This window comes from Phacochoerus africanus, chromosome 4 (genome assembly GCF_016906955.1).
Source record: "Phacochoerus africanus isolate WHEZ1 chromosome 4, ROS_Pafr_v1, whole genome shotgun sequence".
NCBI classification, from domain to species: domain Eukaryota; kingdom Metazoa; phylum Chordata; class Mammalia; order Artiodactyla; family Suidae; genus Phacochoerus; species Phacochoerus africanus.
Window position 1 is genome coordinate 56,632,284 of NC_062547.1, and position 16,964 is coordinate 56,649,247.

At 34.1% G+C, this 16,964-nt stretch overlaps 1 pseudogene; it reads right to left on the bottom strand.

Annotated features, from left to right (window-relative positions):
* Positions 1–2,420: 2,420 nt before the first annotated feature.
* Positions 2,421–3,704, bottom strand: LOC125124196 (olfactory receptor 2L3-like; annotated as a pseudogene).
* Positions 3,705–16,964: the final 13,260 nt, after the last annotated feature.

A 16,964-nucleotide genomic window follows, 5' to 3' on the forward strand; every position in this document is an offset into this window, starting at 1 on the left:
TCCTAAGGACTCCACACAAAAACTACTAGAACTGATCAGTGAATTCAACAATGTAGCATGATACAAGATTAACATTTAGAAATTGGTTCTATTTCTGTATACTGACAATGGAATATAAAATTAATTTAAAAATGCAATACCTTTTTAAACCCCACCCAAAAAATTAAATTCCTAGGAATAAACTTATATGCTGCGAAAGACTTATATGCTGTGAAGTATAAAACATTAATCAAGGAAATTAAAGTGGAGTCAAAGAAATGGAAAGATAGTCCATGCCCCTGGATTGGAAGAATTAATATTGTTAATATGGCCATATTACCCAAAGAAATCTATGGGTTCATCAAGAGCCCTAACAAATTACACATGTTATTTTTCACAGAACTAGAACAAACAATCCAAAAATGTATACGAAACTGTAAAAGACCCAGTATTAGCAAAGCACTCCTGAGGAAAAAATTTTAAAAAAGTAGGAGGCATAACTCTCCCAGACTTCAGACAATATTACAGAGATAGAGTCATCATAATAGTGTGGTACTAGTACCAAAACAGACATAGTGATGAAAGGAATAGAATAGGGAACCCAGATATAAACCCAGACACCTATGGGCAATTAATCTTTGACAAAGGAGGCAAGGATATAAAATGGGAAAATGAGAGTCTCTTCAGCAAATGGTGCTGGGAAAATGGGACAGCTGCATGTAAATCAATGAAACTAGAATGGACCCTCACACCATGCACAAAAATAAACTCAAAATGGCTTAAAAACTTAAGTATAAGACAAGACATCATAAAGCTCTTAGAAGAAAACTATAGGCAATGGGATTTCCTATTGTGGCTCAGTGGAAATGAATCTGACAAGCCTCTATGAGGACACAGATTCAATCCCTGACCTCATCAGTGGGTTAAGGATCTGACATTGCCATGACCTGTGGTGCAGATTTCAGATACTCCTTGGATCCTGCTTTGCCATGGCTGTGGTGTAGGCTGGTAGCTACAGCTCCAATTAGAGCCCTAGCCTGGGAATCTCCACATGCCATGGGTGTGGCCCTAAAAAGACAAAAAAAAAAAAAAGAAAAGTAGGAAAACTTTCTCTGACATCCATAGAAATATTTTCTTAGATCAATTTCCCAAGGCAACAGATATATAAACAAAAATAAACCAATGGGTGCTAATCAAACTTAAAGCTTTTACAAAGCAAGGAAAAGCATTAAACAACCAAAAAAAAAGGTAACCTATGGAATGGGAGAAAATTTTCAAATGATATAACACCTTAATCTCTAAAATATTCTCATAACTTATACAACTCAACAGCCAAAAATCAACAACCCAATTTAAAAAATGGTTAGAAGAGCTGAATAGACATTTCATCAAATAAGATATGCAGATGGCCAACAGGCCCATGAAAAATGCTTAACATCTCTAATTGTTAGAGAAATCAATTGAAAACTACAATGAGGTACCACTTATCACCTGTCAGAATGGCCATCAATAACACATTGACAAAAAACAAATGCTGGAGAGGGTGTGGAGAAAAGGGTACCCTCCTCTTCTGTTGGTGGGAATGTAAATTTGTACAACTAATATGGAAAACAGTATGGAGTATCTCACAAAACTAAATATGGAATATAACCCAGTAATCCCGCTCCTGGGCCCATTTTCAGACAAAAGTTTCATTGAAAAAGATACATGCACCCCTATGATCATTGTAGTAGTATTCACAACACCCAAGACATGCAACCAACCTAAATGTCCATTGACAGATAACTGGATTAGGAAGATGTAAATATTTACACAATGTAACAATACTCAGCCATAAAAAAGAACAAAACCCAATTTGCAGCATGATGAATTGAACTAGAGAATCTCACACTAAGTGAATTAAGTCAGAAAGAGAAAGATAAATATCGCATTATATCACTTATACCTGGAATCTAATATATAGCTCAAATGAACCTATCTATAGAAAAGAAAAATTGTTGCCAAGAGGAAGAAGGCGGGAGTGGGACAGACTGTGAGTTTGGGGTTAGTAGATGGAAACTATTGCATTTGGAGTGGATAAGCAATGAGATCTATATCTAGTTTCTTATGATGGAACATGATGGAGGATAACATGAGAAAAAGAATCTTCATATATATATATGACTGAGCCAATTTTGTGTACAGCTGAAATTGACAGAAATTTTTAAATTGACTATAATAGAAAATATAAAAATCTCAATAAAAAAGAAATTGAAGAAAAAAAAAACTCCATCAAGAGAAAGGAATGAGGCTTGAATTTATACATATATAATGTGTTGAGAAATAACTGATATTCTCCTCTATATCAGTTCTAAATACTTTATTTAATGATAAAAATATTTGATGAATGTACATTAATGAATGAATTTATATTCAAATGCTGATACTCATGAAAACTTTGTCTACATTTTCACAGAGCAGATTCTCTGAATTACTCTTTCAGAGCCCCCATCACCTTCATGTTTCTTGGCCTACAGGGAATAGGCTTGAGCATTGGGATCAGAATAGTGTAGAACATAGCCAGAGTCTTGTCTTCTATTGGAGTATGAAGAAATCTTGTGTGTAGATAATTTAAACAAAGGGCACATAGAAAGTCACCACAGTGATGTGGGTGCTGAAGGTTGAATTGGGCCTCTTCTTCTCTTCTGCTGAGTGCATATGATGTACAGAAAGGAGAACACAACCACAGGAAAATGCAGCACAAAGAAAAGGTAACAAAAGGAAGATAGTTGTGCTTACAAACACTGTGTACTCATAGATCCTGGTATCCATGCACACCACAGTCAACATGACTGTGACAACACAGAAGAAATGAGAGAGTAAGGGATATAGGGAATATAGGTAGTATGGCAACAGAAATTAATGGATCCCATTATTCAAGATCCCTTTATCATCAACACACACACTTTTCTGCTTACTCTGATGGGAAAGGGAAGAGGGAAAAAAAAATGGCCACATAATGATCACAAGACATGGCAGCCAAGGGCAAAGCTTCTGCACCTGTTAGAATCAAGAAGGAGAAGCTTTGAACTACACACTGAATGAAAGAGACTTGTTTCCAAAAAGAAAATTGTAGGCCATTTTAGAGACAATGATGATGATGTAATTCAGGTCTATGAGGGATAGCTGACTGAGTAGAAAATACATAGGTGTATGGAGGTAAATGTCCAGAGAGATGAGAAGGATAATGGCACATTTATTAAATAGAGTCATTAGGAAAACGAGAACAATGAGAATAAAATGAAAGAGCCCTAATACTTGGGTTGTGATGATCATTGTAAAACTATAAACTTAATAAATTTCATTGAAAGAATTTTTGTTGTTGTTTTTTTGCCTTTTCTAGGGCCGCACCTGCAACATATGGAGATTACCCAGACTCGGGGTCTAATCGAAGTTGTAGCTGCTGGCCTATGCCAGAGCCCCAACAATGCAGGATCCAAGTCACATCTGCAGCCTACACCACAGTTCAAGGTAATGCCAGATCCTTAACCCATGGAGCAAGGCCAGGGTTTGAACCCGTAACCTCATGGTTCCTAGTCGGATTCAGTTAACCACTATGCCACGACGGGAACTCCTGAAAGAAAGTTTTAAAAAAGAAACAAAAAAAAAGAAAGAAAGAGGCAAATATCTGAAGAAGAGAGCCCCAATAAGATGAAATCAGTTGATGTTTGATTATAATTTTCCATGAGGCATTCACACATTTTTTCCCTAAAGGCAGACACAAGAGTAAGTCCATTAACTTTAAAATAATAAGCTATTTTAAAATTATTTTAATCAGATTGCTTCTTCTTCTTTTTTTTTTTTTGTCTTTTTGCCATTTCTTGGGCCACTCCTGTGGCATATAGAGGTTCCCAGGCTAGGGTTTGAATCGGAGCTATAGATGTTGGCCTAGGCAAGAGCCACAGCAATGTGGGATCCAAGCCACGTCTGCAACCTACACCACAGTTCACAGCAACGCCAGATCCTTAACCCACTAAGCAAGGCCAGGGATCGAACCCACAACCTCATGGTTCCTAGTCAGATTTGTTAACCACTGAGCCACGATGGGAACTCCTCAGATTACTTCTTATTTAAAAAAAGTTTTACAGAACTAGACCTATCTATAATGGAAAAATAAACTTGATGTTTGAGCCAGAGATTTAAATTTGAAGACACAAATATTTTTGGCCAGAGTGTTTTCTGTTAAATATTTAAAGTTAAAAAAACTGTTGACATCATAAGGATATTTAGTTATACTGCTCTACACAACACAGGTAATAGCAAAATCAGATATCAGAAGTTCTTCTTATAGCTCAGTGTATTAAGAACCTGACTGGTATCCCTGGGGACACAGGTTTGATGCCTGCATCTCTAGGTGGTTTAAGGATATGGAATTGATACAAGCTTGTGGCATAGATCACAAATGCGGCTTGGATCCAACGTTGCTGCACCTGTGATGTAAGCCAGCAGCTGCAGCTCCAATTCGACCCCTAGCCTGAGACCTTTCCTATGCTACAAATGTGGCCTTAAAAAGAAAAAATATATATCAGTTATATTCAAAATACTCATAGGAAATTTATGTAAATACATTCACTTTAGAATTATGTTTTTGAATGTATGTTTATGAATCTTAGGAAATGATTTTGTTTTATATTTAAGCCCCAATTCTTACCTGTAAACATGCAGCAATCTATCAGCTCAATCTGAGAAGTTGTTTTCCTTTCTTGAGCTTTCTTTTCACAAGTATGACAAATTGAACTTTCTTGAAGGCAGGGCACATTATTTGGTTCTTCTGTTGTTAAATGCAGACTTAATTATTATTCAAGTAACATTTAAAAAAGTCATTTTCTTCTGCCTCCTCTGTCACAAGACATGTTTCTACAATATTTTCTTAGCCTCTTTGCTGAAAACTCCATCTTGTCCTGCTTTACTTTATCCCATCTTCCTGCTTGAAAAACAGTCACAGTGCTGGTAAATGACTTAAGTTTAAGAACAAAGACCTAAAGGCATAAGTTATTCATAGGGTCAGCTGAATGAGGACATAATGCATTGGTCTAGGCACGCCCAACCTATGCAGATTGGCACGTCATTTGCACAAGCATGATATGTCCTCTAAGGAATAAGAGAAAGAGGAACCTCATGGCCAAATGGTTTATGAAGGGTCCTTAGCAGAATATGCATTAGCAAAGAGAACCAAAGTGCAAACCTAGGCACACAGGGTTGCGGCAAATAGGCGTGCCATTTGCAGAAGCACAGTGAGGATTTTCTGGAATGTTATGCATATGTAGCTAACTCAAATGCTAATGATTGTTATGTGCCTAAAGGTCAGAGTAAAAGCTTAACTTTCTACCAGCTAAGTGACTTTTAAAATAATAAAATAACAAAATAATAAACAAACCCTATATTCCTCCACCCATAGCCCCCTTCTCACTTGACCTAATCCTCAAGAGCACAATAAAAGCAGTGTGGTTTCTTGAGGCGGTGCTCTTGGTCCCTAAAACCTTGAGTCCCCCAGTTCCCACCTTTACTTAAGATAAATGTCTCTGTGTCTTGTTTTATGTTAACTTTTTTCCTTAAGTTCTACAGTACACATTCTTCAACCACATCCTGTTGAACTGGTCTCAGCATTCCTCAATGAGTTTCCAAATTTTGTACTTGAAATGTATCTATTGCCTCAAATATCCACAAGTCCCTTTCCTTGTAGATTTGATAAATAGGTACATGTTCTCCCTAGTAGCATGCATTTTATGTCTCTCTGCTTCTCTAAATTTAATACAATAGACTTTATAGCAATTTGTCCTTTTTGATATTTAAGACTCTTTGCAATTTTAGAGTATCATTCATGTTAAAACACATATATATCTATAATCTTTCCCTTTTCAATCCCAACTATGGAAATGATAAAAATTGATATGTATTAAGAGAGTGGGTGAACCTAAGGGACAACAAAAGAATAAAAAGTTTTGGGAACTCTGAAAGAATAAATTTAGACAGAGGAACAATTAGTCACTTAAAAAAAAACAGAAGATGGAATCTGAACAGTTTCCTTCAAGTAGGTGGGAAGAGGTCTACTCAGGATATATTGTAAGTGAACAAGCTCTTCAGAATATTTTTTTTTAAGTTTAAATGTTATCCTAGAGCCAAATTATGAGACTTTTAAGGAAGTCTGGAAGCTTTTGACAAAATCTAAAAGCTATTTCTGGAAAAAAAAACTTTCTAGAAAATGGATACAAAGAGAAACTACCTGAATACAAGAAAGGCCATATATGATGAACCTACAGCTAATATCATTGTCAGGGGTAAAAAACTTCTTCTAAGATCAAAAGCAAGACAAGGATGTCTACCCTCAAAACTTTTATTCAACTTAGTTTTGAATGTCCTGGCCATGGCGATCAGAGAAGAAAAATAAATAAAAACAATTTCATTTTGGAAAAGAAGAAGTAAAACTGTTCCTGCTTTCAGATGACATGATACATAGAAAATCCTAAAGACGCCATCATAAAAATATTAGCACTCGTCAATGAATTCAGTAAAGTTGCAGGATATAAAGTTAATAAACAGAAATATCTCACATTTCTATAAACTAACAACAAAAGATTAGAAAGAAATTATAGAAAATATCCCATATACCAATGCAACAAAAAATAATAAAATATCTATGAATAAACCTACCCAAATAGGCAAAACATCTTTACGCTAAAAAAATACAAGACATTTATGAGAGAATTTGAAGATGACACAGGCAAATGAAAAGATACACCATGTTCTTGGATTGGAAGAATAAATATTGTGAAAATGACTATACTACCCAAGGCAATGTACAGATTCAATGAAATCCCTATTAAATCATCATTGGTGTTTTTCACAGAACTAGAACAAAATTTTAAAAATTTGTGTGGAAACACAAAATAACCAGAATAGACAAGGCAATCCAGTAAAGAAAATTAGAGCTGGAGGAATCAGGTGCCCTGGTTTCAGATTATACTATAAAACTTTAGTCATCAAAATAATATGGTGCTGGCACAAAAACAGAAATGTAAACTAGTGAAATAGGATAGAAAGCCCTGAAATAAACCCATGCACCTATGGTAAACTAATCTATGCCAAAGAAGGCAAGACTATACAATGGAGAAAGGCACTATCTTCAATAAGAGGTGATAGGAAAACTGGACAACTGTATATAAAGGAATGATATTAGAATATTCTCTAATACCACATACAAAAATAAACTCAAAAAGGATTAAAGACCTAAGCATAATACCAGATACTCTAAAACTCTTAGAAGAATATATAGGCAGAACACACCCGGACACAAACTACAAAAATATATTTTTGAACAGACCTCCTAGAGTTATGAAAATAAAAAACAAAAATAAGTTAATGGGTCCTAATTAAACTTGAATTTTTGCAAAGCAAAAAACCATGAAGAAGATGAAAAAAAAAAAACCCAGAGAATAGGAGAAAATGTTTGCACATGAAGGTACTGACAAGGATTAATCTTCAAATTACACAAATAATGAATGCAGCTCAACATAAAATAAATCTAAGATTCAATGCAATCCCTATGAAATTACCTAGGACATTTTTCATAGAATTAGAACAAAGAATCCAAAAATATGTATAGAACCAGAAAATACCCAGAATTGCCAAAGCAGTCCTGAGGAACAAAAAACAAGCAGGAGGCATAACTCTCCCAGAGTTCAGACAATATTACCACACTATCTTGATGACTGTAGCTTTGTAAGAATGTATATTGATAAAAATACAAAGAGGTTCTGGGAAAACAGGACAGCTTGATGTAAATCAAGGAAACTATATCACATCCTCATGCCATGCACAAAAATAAATTTAAAATGGCTTAAAGACTTAAACATAAGAAAAGACACCATAAATCTCCTAGAAGAGAACATAGGCAAAAATTTCTCTGACATCAACTGTACAAATGTTTTCTTAACCAGTTTCCCAAGGCAATAGATATAAAACAAAAATAAACCAATGGGACCTAATAAACTTATAAGCTTTTGTACAGCAAAAAAAGCAAAAAAAAAAAATTAAAAAAAAACAAAATGAAAAGACAACTTATGGAATAGGAGAAAATTTTTACTAAATGTGCAACCAACAAAGGTCTGTAACCACATTGGCCAGAGTAATAGTCAAAGAGATTTTACAAATTAAGCATGAGAAAGATGCACATATGTGCTCATATACACACAGAAACACAAATACATATTCACACATAAAACATAACCAAATAACTATGAAGTAAAATGACTGGAAAAATAAGAATAAGATTGCATTTTTAAAAATAGGACTTGGAGTTCCCTCTTGGCTCAGTGGATTAAGGACCCCATGTTGTCACTGCTGTGGATCTGATTATAGCTGTGGCACAGGTTCTACCCCTGGCCCAGGAACTTCTGCATGCAGTGGGTGTGGCAAAAACACAAATAACTATTTAAAAAATAAAAATAGTATTTTTATTTTCAAGGAAATTTGAGACATTATCAGTCCATAATATCAATATCATTAGATATTATGAAAGAAAGGGCTAGGTAACAACATCTCTTGCAAATTAAAAGAAAAAAATTAAGGATTAAGTGAAAGCTTTAAACACAAATAAACCTAATTAGATTAATATTAAGAAAATAAATAATATTTTATTATTTATTAACATTTTAATTATTAATAATTTATTTATTTATTAATAAAAAGAAAAAGGACAAGAACATCATAAAACTTCTATGTTGAAAGAGAATGAGAGAAACAATAGAAGGGAACAAATATATTCTTGCAGTCATTCCTATATATGCATATAGTGAGATAATAATGGAGTTATCAAAGTAAAATATTTTCAGAATATATGCATATGAGCCACTCTATTAATAAGCATGTACAGAACACAAATAAATGAGAAATATTATATTAAAATGGGATTTTTACAAAATTCTAAATGTTTACTGAAATGTTTTTCTGAAAATTCCCAAAATATATGGTCTTAAAGTTTATTGATTGTAAATTACCAATAATATGAAGAACTATACATAAAGAAATACTAAATAAAATATCATTACATTTTACAATAATTAATCTTTTTGTATTTTAGCAATGTATACAAGAGGATGGATAAATGTTCCAAAAGAACATATATACAAGAGAGTGGATACATTTTATTTCAGTAATGTATACAAGATAATAGATAAATGTTCCATCACAGAGCTAAGGTAGAATGTAACTATGTTGATAAGATGGAAAAAGAGAAAAAAAGGTGGAGTTATTTTGTGTAGAGGGGGAAGGTCTGTGACTACATTGGCCAGAGTATGAGTCAAAGAGATTTTACAAATTAAGCATGAGAAGGTTGGGATATTTGTGAAGAATATATTAATAGAAGAAAAAAGTGTTAAAATAATATAAAATATTTGCCTGTGGATCATGGAATGTAGTATCAGACCTATGGGATGCTGAGATCATGTTCATACTTTATTGAATAAAATATTAAAGTGACAATTAAACTGATTTCACAGTTAAAAATTGAGCTCACATCCAACATCATATTCAATAATGAAAGACTCAAAGGTTTTCTTATAAGAGGTGGAAAAGACAAGGAAGTCTATTATGTCACTTCAATTTATATAGTACTAGAGCTAAAATTATCTTTGTTCACAAATGACATCACCATAAGTCTCTAGGAACTAATAAACATATTCAGCAAATTTGCAGGATATGAAATCTATTTCTATATTTGAATAACATATTTGATATGTCATTTCTATAAATTAATAACAAACCACACTAAGAAGAATTTAAAAAATATTTATACTTACCATATAATGAAAAATTATAAAATCTCTAAGAATAGACTTTTAAAAAAAGCCAAATAGGACCTCCTATAGTATCACAGCAGGTTAAGTATCTTGGAGTTATCTTCACTGTAGCAGCATGGTTTGGGGCTGTGCCCAGTGCCCAGGTCTGGCTTCAAGCAGCTGTTGCATAGGTTGAAGCCCTGGCTTGGTATGGAACTTTGGACTGGTAACTTTCCTATTCCACAGGTGTGGAAAAAATGGTGGCAAATAAATTTTCTGGAAATGATAAAATATTGCTGAAAGAAATTGAAAAGACAAAAAGTGGAAAAGAATTGTTAAAAATGTTCAATTGTTGTTAAGATTCAAGAATAAGCAAACAACAGATGAAATGTCTGTCAAAAGCCCAACGAATATTTGGCACAAATACAAAAATATATCATAAAATTCTTTTGAATCTTATAGTACTGAAAATAGGCCCAAAATCTTATAAAAGAATTGGAGAATTCACTCTTTCTGTTTCAAAATTTACTACAAAACTATGACACTAAAAATAGTGTTGTATTGGCATAAAGACATATAAACCATCGCAAAAATAGAGATACCAGAAGAAAATACCTTCACATCTGTGATCAAATTATTTTTTCTTATTTTTATTAGAGTATAGCTGATTTAGAGTGTTGTGTCAATTTCTGCTATATAGCAAAGTGACCCCACTATATACATATAGCACAAATGAACCTATCTTCAAAACTGAAAAAGACTCAGGGACATAGAGAACAGACTTGTGGTTGCCTAGAGGGAGGATGGAGCAAAGGGAATGGACAGAGAATTTGAGGTTGGTGATGCAAAAAATTACATTTAGAATGGATAAGGAATGGGGTCCTAATATAGTGGAAGATAGTATGAGAAAAAGAATGTATATATGTTTAAAGTGGTCAAATAATTTTTGACAATACTCTCAAAGCCATTCAAAGAGGAAATATTTTTAATATATGTATCTGGATAAACTGGATAACTTGGTCTGATTATTGAAAGAATACCACTCTCTTACATCATACACAAATCAACTTAAGTGACATAAAGGACTAAATATAACTGAAAGTATAAACTCTTTGATGAAACCATAGGGGAAAAACATCTCATGATGTTGGCTTTAGCTGTGCTTTCTTGGAAATAACACCTAGAATATGGGCACCAACAGTAAAATATTGTACTTTCATCCAGTTGAAAACTTCTGTACATTGAAATACTTTATTAGGAGATTGAATAAGCAACCCTAAGAATAGAAAACAAAAAACAAAAAAACAGCAAAATATGTATCTGATGATGGTTGACACAGGAAATATATATAGAACTATTCAACTCATCAACAAGAGAAAAACTAATGGAAAAATGGAGGAATTACTTAAATAAAACTTTCTTCAAAGATAATATACAAGGGGGAAGCTACCTTATTATGATAAAAGACATATATGACAAACACACAGCTAACATCATTTCACCACTACTATTCAATTTCTAGCCATAGCAATCAGAGACAAAAAAGAAATAAAAGGAATCCAAATTGGAAAAGAATAAATAAAACTACCACTGTTTGCTGATGACGTGATTCTATACTTGGAAAACCCAAAAGACATTACCAGAAAACTGTTAGAGCTCATCAATGAATTTGGCAAAGTGGCTGGCTACAAAATTAATACATAGAAATTGATTGGATTTCTATATACTAACAATGCAAAGTCAGAAAGGTAAATCAGAGAAACAATCCCTTTCACTGTAGCATCAATAAAAATAAAATACCTAGGAATAAACCTACCCAAAGAGACAAAAAACACCTATACTCTGAAAAAAAATAAGGCACCGATGAAAGTAATCAAAGATGACAAAAACAGATGAAAAGATATACCATACTCTTGTACTGGAAGAATCAATGTAGTCAAAATTACTATACTACCCAAAGCAATCTACAGATTCAATGCAATCCCTTTCAAGTTACTGAGGACAATCTTCACAGAACTAGAAAGAATATTTTAAAATTTGTATGCAAACACAAAAGACCCCAAATAGCAAAAACAATATTGAAAAAGAGGAATTAATCATGGAGGAATCAGGCTCCATGACTTCAGACAATATTACAAGCTACAACTATCAAAACAATATGGAACTGGTGCAAAAAGAGAAATGTAGATCAATGGAACAGGGTAGAAATCCCAGAAATAAACCTATACTCTATGGCCAACTAGGAGACAAGAACATATGGTGGTAGAAAGATAGTGTCTTCAATAAATGGTGCTGGGAAACCTGGAAAGCTACATGTGAAAGAATGAAATTAGAGCACTCTATAACACCATACACAAAAATAAACACAAAATGGATTGAAGTCCTAAATATAAAGGCATATATTATAAAATAATCTTTTGTATAGCAAAGGAAACCATTAAAAAAACAAAATGACAACCCACAGAATTGGAGAAATTCCTTGCTAATGAGGCAACTGACAAAGGTCTAACCCCTAAAATATATAAACATCTCATACAAATCAACAGGAAAAAGAAAAAAAAAAACATTGAAAAATGGGCAGAAGATATAAATAGATATATCTCTGAAGAAGACGTATTAATGGCTAATAAGCTCATGAAAAATGCTCAACATCACTGATTATTAGATAAATGCAAATCAAAACTACTCTGAGGTACCACCTCACACCAGTCAGAATGGCCATCATTTAATAAGTCTACAAATAACAAATGGTGGAGAGGGTGTAGAGAAAAGAGAACCCTCCTATGCTCTTGGTGGAAATGTAAATTAGTACAACCACTATGAAAAACAGTATGGAGGTAACTCAGAAAACTAAATATAGAACTGCCATATGATCCAGTAGTCCAACTCCTGGACCTATATCCAGACAAACATTCATAGGAAAAGATACATGCACCCATGTGTTCATGATAGCACTATTCAAAGTAGCCAAGAACTGGAAACAACCTAAATGTCCATTGTCAGATTTACGGATTAAGAAGATGTGGTGTGTGTGTGTGTGTGTGTATATATGTATATAATACATATATTATATATATATATATTACTCATCCATTAAAAAAAATTATGCCATTTGCAGCAACATGGATGGAACTAGAGACCCTCATACTAAGATAATTAAGTCAGAAAGAAAAACGAGTATATCATTTATATGTGGAATCTAAAATGGCACAGATGATCTTATCTACAAAACAGAAACTGATCATGGACATGGACATCTGACTTGTGGATGCCAGGGAGCAGGGGGAAGTGAGTTGGATGCACAACAAGTTTGTGGTTGGTGGATACAAAGTGTAACATTTGTAATGGATGGACAATAGTCTCCTACTACACAGCACAGGGAACAGTGTTTCATTGGGTCACTGCTGTACAACAGAAATTGAAGAAGTATTGTAAATCAATCATACTGCAATAATGATAACAATAACAGAACAATAGACAAATGGTGAATAAACACAGGAAAAGACATCCACATCTCTAATTATTAGGATAACTAGGAACTTGGAGGTAGGAGTTAGTGTTCAGTGGGTACAGAGTTTCAGTTGGGTAAGATAAAAATGGTCTGGGGGTGATGTGTATAACTGTTGCACAATGTGCACAATTAAGGACAATGTACTTAATATCACCTGGCCTGATACTTAAATATGGATGACATGGTAAATTTTATACTATGTATATTTACCACAATAAATAAGTCAAAAATATAACTTAAATGTAACAAATCATTTCATATTTGTAATGCCAAATATATTGCACAAAACCTAGAGTGTGGTTCTGAACATGCACAAAAGAAGTATCTTCCAACAAAATGTGGCTTAAGCAAAATTGCAAAGAAGAAACAATTATTCTTTTAAAAGTGTCATTTGGATTCAAAAAGATATAACATATTAAACTATGCCATTGCATAAAATTTATACAAAATAGCAATTATTATTTTAAAAGTGTCTTTTAAAAGTGTCATTTGGATTCAAAAAGATATAACATATTAAACTATTCCATTGCATAAAATTTATACAAAATAAAATTTAGAAGTAAATTTAATTTAAAGGTAATTATCAAAGCCTCTAAATGAAATCCATTTTTGTTTAGCTACCAATACAAAATTATCTCAAACTAGGAGAATTCACTTGTGAAGGGACAACCATGTGATTGCTGTCCAATACAGTTTGTGGATATATATTTTCAATATTTATGAAAAAAACATTCATATGCTATCCAACATTCAAAATGAATTACATATTATCATCTCTTGAAGTTATTATGCATGAATTCTGTTGTAGACATTTTCCATGAATTTATAGAGTTAAATATAATATAGGGAAATTAGTACTTATTCATATATTTCAAGAAAATATAATTTTCAAAACTATGACTTAATTATTAAAAGATAAGCATGAATCATAGATATATAAAGTAAGTTATTCAAAATAGTGTAGTGAATAGTGGTAGACACAGAAAACATGGAAGTGTGTCCTCCAGATTCTATATAATGCCAAACTATCCACTGAAGCACCATTTTTATACACTCACTCCATTTCGATCCTACATATTTTTTTGTTTGGCTTTTTAGGGCCACACGCATGGTATATGAATGTTCCCAGGCTAGGGGTCCAATTGGAGCTGTAGGCAGCCTATGCCAGAGACACAGCAATGTGGGATCTAAGTTGCATCTGCAACCTAGACAACAGCTCACCATAATGCTGGATCCTTAACCCACTTAGTGAGGCCAGAGATTGAACCCGCATCCTCATAGATGCTGGTCTGACTCATTAACCACTCTGTTCCTGCACTTTTGATCAAAATTATTCTTGCATAAAAATAATTCCTGGTGAACCATTAAAGCTAGATGATAGTTTACAGACTATCACAGCAGGAAGACTCTGGATCCACCTAAAGACCCTCCTTGATTTGCCTTGATGGAAGTTTTCTAAGAAATCTTAAATTAGATTTGTAAGAGCCTCTAAGCAACATAACACTCTCCAAGGGGTTTTCAAAAATTTAGATCACTTCTTGTCTTTACAGATTCCTGAAATATTCCCAAATGCTAGACCTTCTTCAAACTGACTTTCCTTACTTATGTGTAAGGTTAGGAAACCATTAAGCCAGATTACCAGGTCAAATGTTTGGGGAGGTGTTGACTGCCTTTGTTGTGTGAAGTTACTCACAGTTTCTAAAAATTGATCATATAACAATCTAAATGCCTACAGTAAGATTTTTTTTTTCCACTGCCATCAGTTATGTAGAATTGTCAGGAGTGTAAAAGAGCTTTTGGAATCACATTCAGACTAGCTAGATGAGTATCCTGTGGTGTCCAGACAAGCACAGTTCTCACAATATAGAGACAAGGAAGACTATGTGAGATTCTACATTCCCTCAACTGTTTTAGGTTTTTTACTGAAGAAGAGAGAAAGATGTCACGATGGCTTATAGTATTTTTCTTGACTTAGGAATTTTACTCATAGTATCTCATAATCAAGTCATGTGTATTTTCTTTTTTTTTAATATGAATTACATTTTTATTTTTATTTATTTATTTATTTATTTATTTTAATTTTCCCACTGTACAGCAAGGGGGTCAGGTTATCCTTACATGTATACATTACAATTACATTTTTTTCCCCACCCTTTGTTCTGTTGCAACATGAGTATCTAGATAAAGTTCTCAATGCTACTCAGCAGGATCTCCTTGTACATCTATTCTAAGTTGTGTCTGATAAGTCCAAGTTCCCGATCCCTCCCACTCCCTCCCCCTCCCATCAGGCAGCCACAAGTCTTTTCTCTAAGTCCATGATTTTCTTTTCTGAGGAGATGTACATTTGTGCTGGATATTAGATTCCAGTTATAAGTGATATCATATGGTATTTGTCTTTGTCTTTCTGGCTCCTTTCACTCAGGATGATATTCACTAGTTCCATCCATGTTGCTGCAAATGGCATTATGTCATTCTTTTTTTATGGCTGAGTAGTATTCCATTGGGTATATATATACCACTTCTTCCGAATCCAATCATCTGTCGATGGACATTTGGGTTGTTTCCATGTCCTGGCTATTGTGAATAGTGCTGCAATGAACATGCAGGTGCATGTGTCTCTTTTAAGGAGAGTTTTGTCCGGATAGATGCCCAAGAGTGGGATTGTGGGGTCATATGGAAGTTCTATGGATAGATTTCTAAGGTATGTCCAAACTGTTCTCCATAGTGGCTGTACCAGTTTACATTCCCACCAGCAGTGCAGGAGGGTTCCCTTTTCTCCACAGCCCCTCCAGCACTTGTTATTTGTGGATTTATGAATGATGGCCATTCTGACTGGTGTGAGGTGGTACCTCATGGTAGTTTTGATTTGCATTTCTCTTATAACCAGCGATGTTGAGCATTTTTTCATGTGTTTGTTAGCCATCTGTGTATCTTCTTTGGAGAAATGTCTATTCAGGTCTTTTGCCCATTTTTCCATTGATTGATTGGCTTTTTTGCTGCTGGGTTGTATAAGTTGTTTATATATTCTAGAGATTAAGCCCTTGTCGGTTGCATCATTTGAAACTATTTTCTCCCATTCTGTAAGTTGTCTTTTTGTTTTCTTTTGGGTTTCCTTTGCTGTGCAAAAGCTTTTCAGTTTGATGAGGTCCCATGGGTTTATTTTTGCTCTAATTTCTATTGCTTTGGGAGACTGACCTGAGAAAATATTCATGATGTGGATGTCAGAGAGTGTTTTGCCTATGTTCTCTTCTAGGAGTTTGATGGTGTCCTGTCGTATATTGAAGTCTTTTAGCCATTTGGAGTTTATTTGTGTGCATGGTGTGAGGGTGTGTTCTAGTTTCATTGCTTTGCATGCAGCTGTCCAGGTTTCCCAGCAATGCTTGCTGAATAGCCTTTCTTTTTCCCATTTGATGTGCTTGCCTCCCTTGTCAAAGACTAATTGACCATAGGTGTCAGGGTTGATTTCCGGATTCTCTATTCTGTTCCATGGGTCTGTCTGTCTGTTTTGGTACCAGTACCACACTGTTTTGATGACTGTGGCTTTGTAGTATTTCTTGAAGTCTGGGAGAGTGATGCCTCCTGCTTGGTTTTTGTTTCTCAGGATTGCTTTGGCGATTCTGGGTCTTTTGTGGTTCCATATAAATGTTTGGATAGTTTGT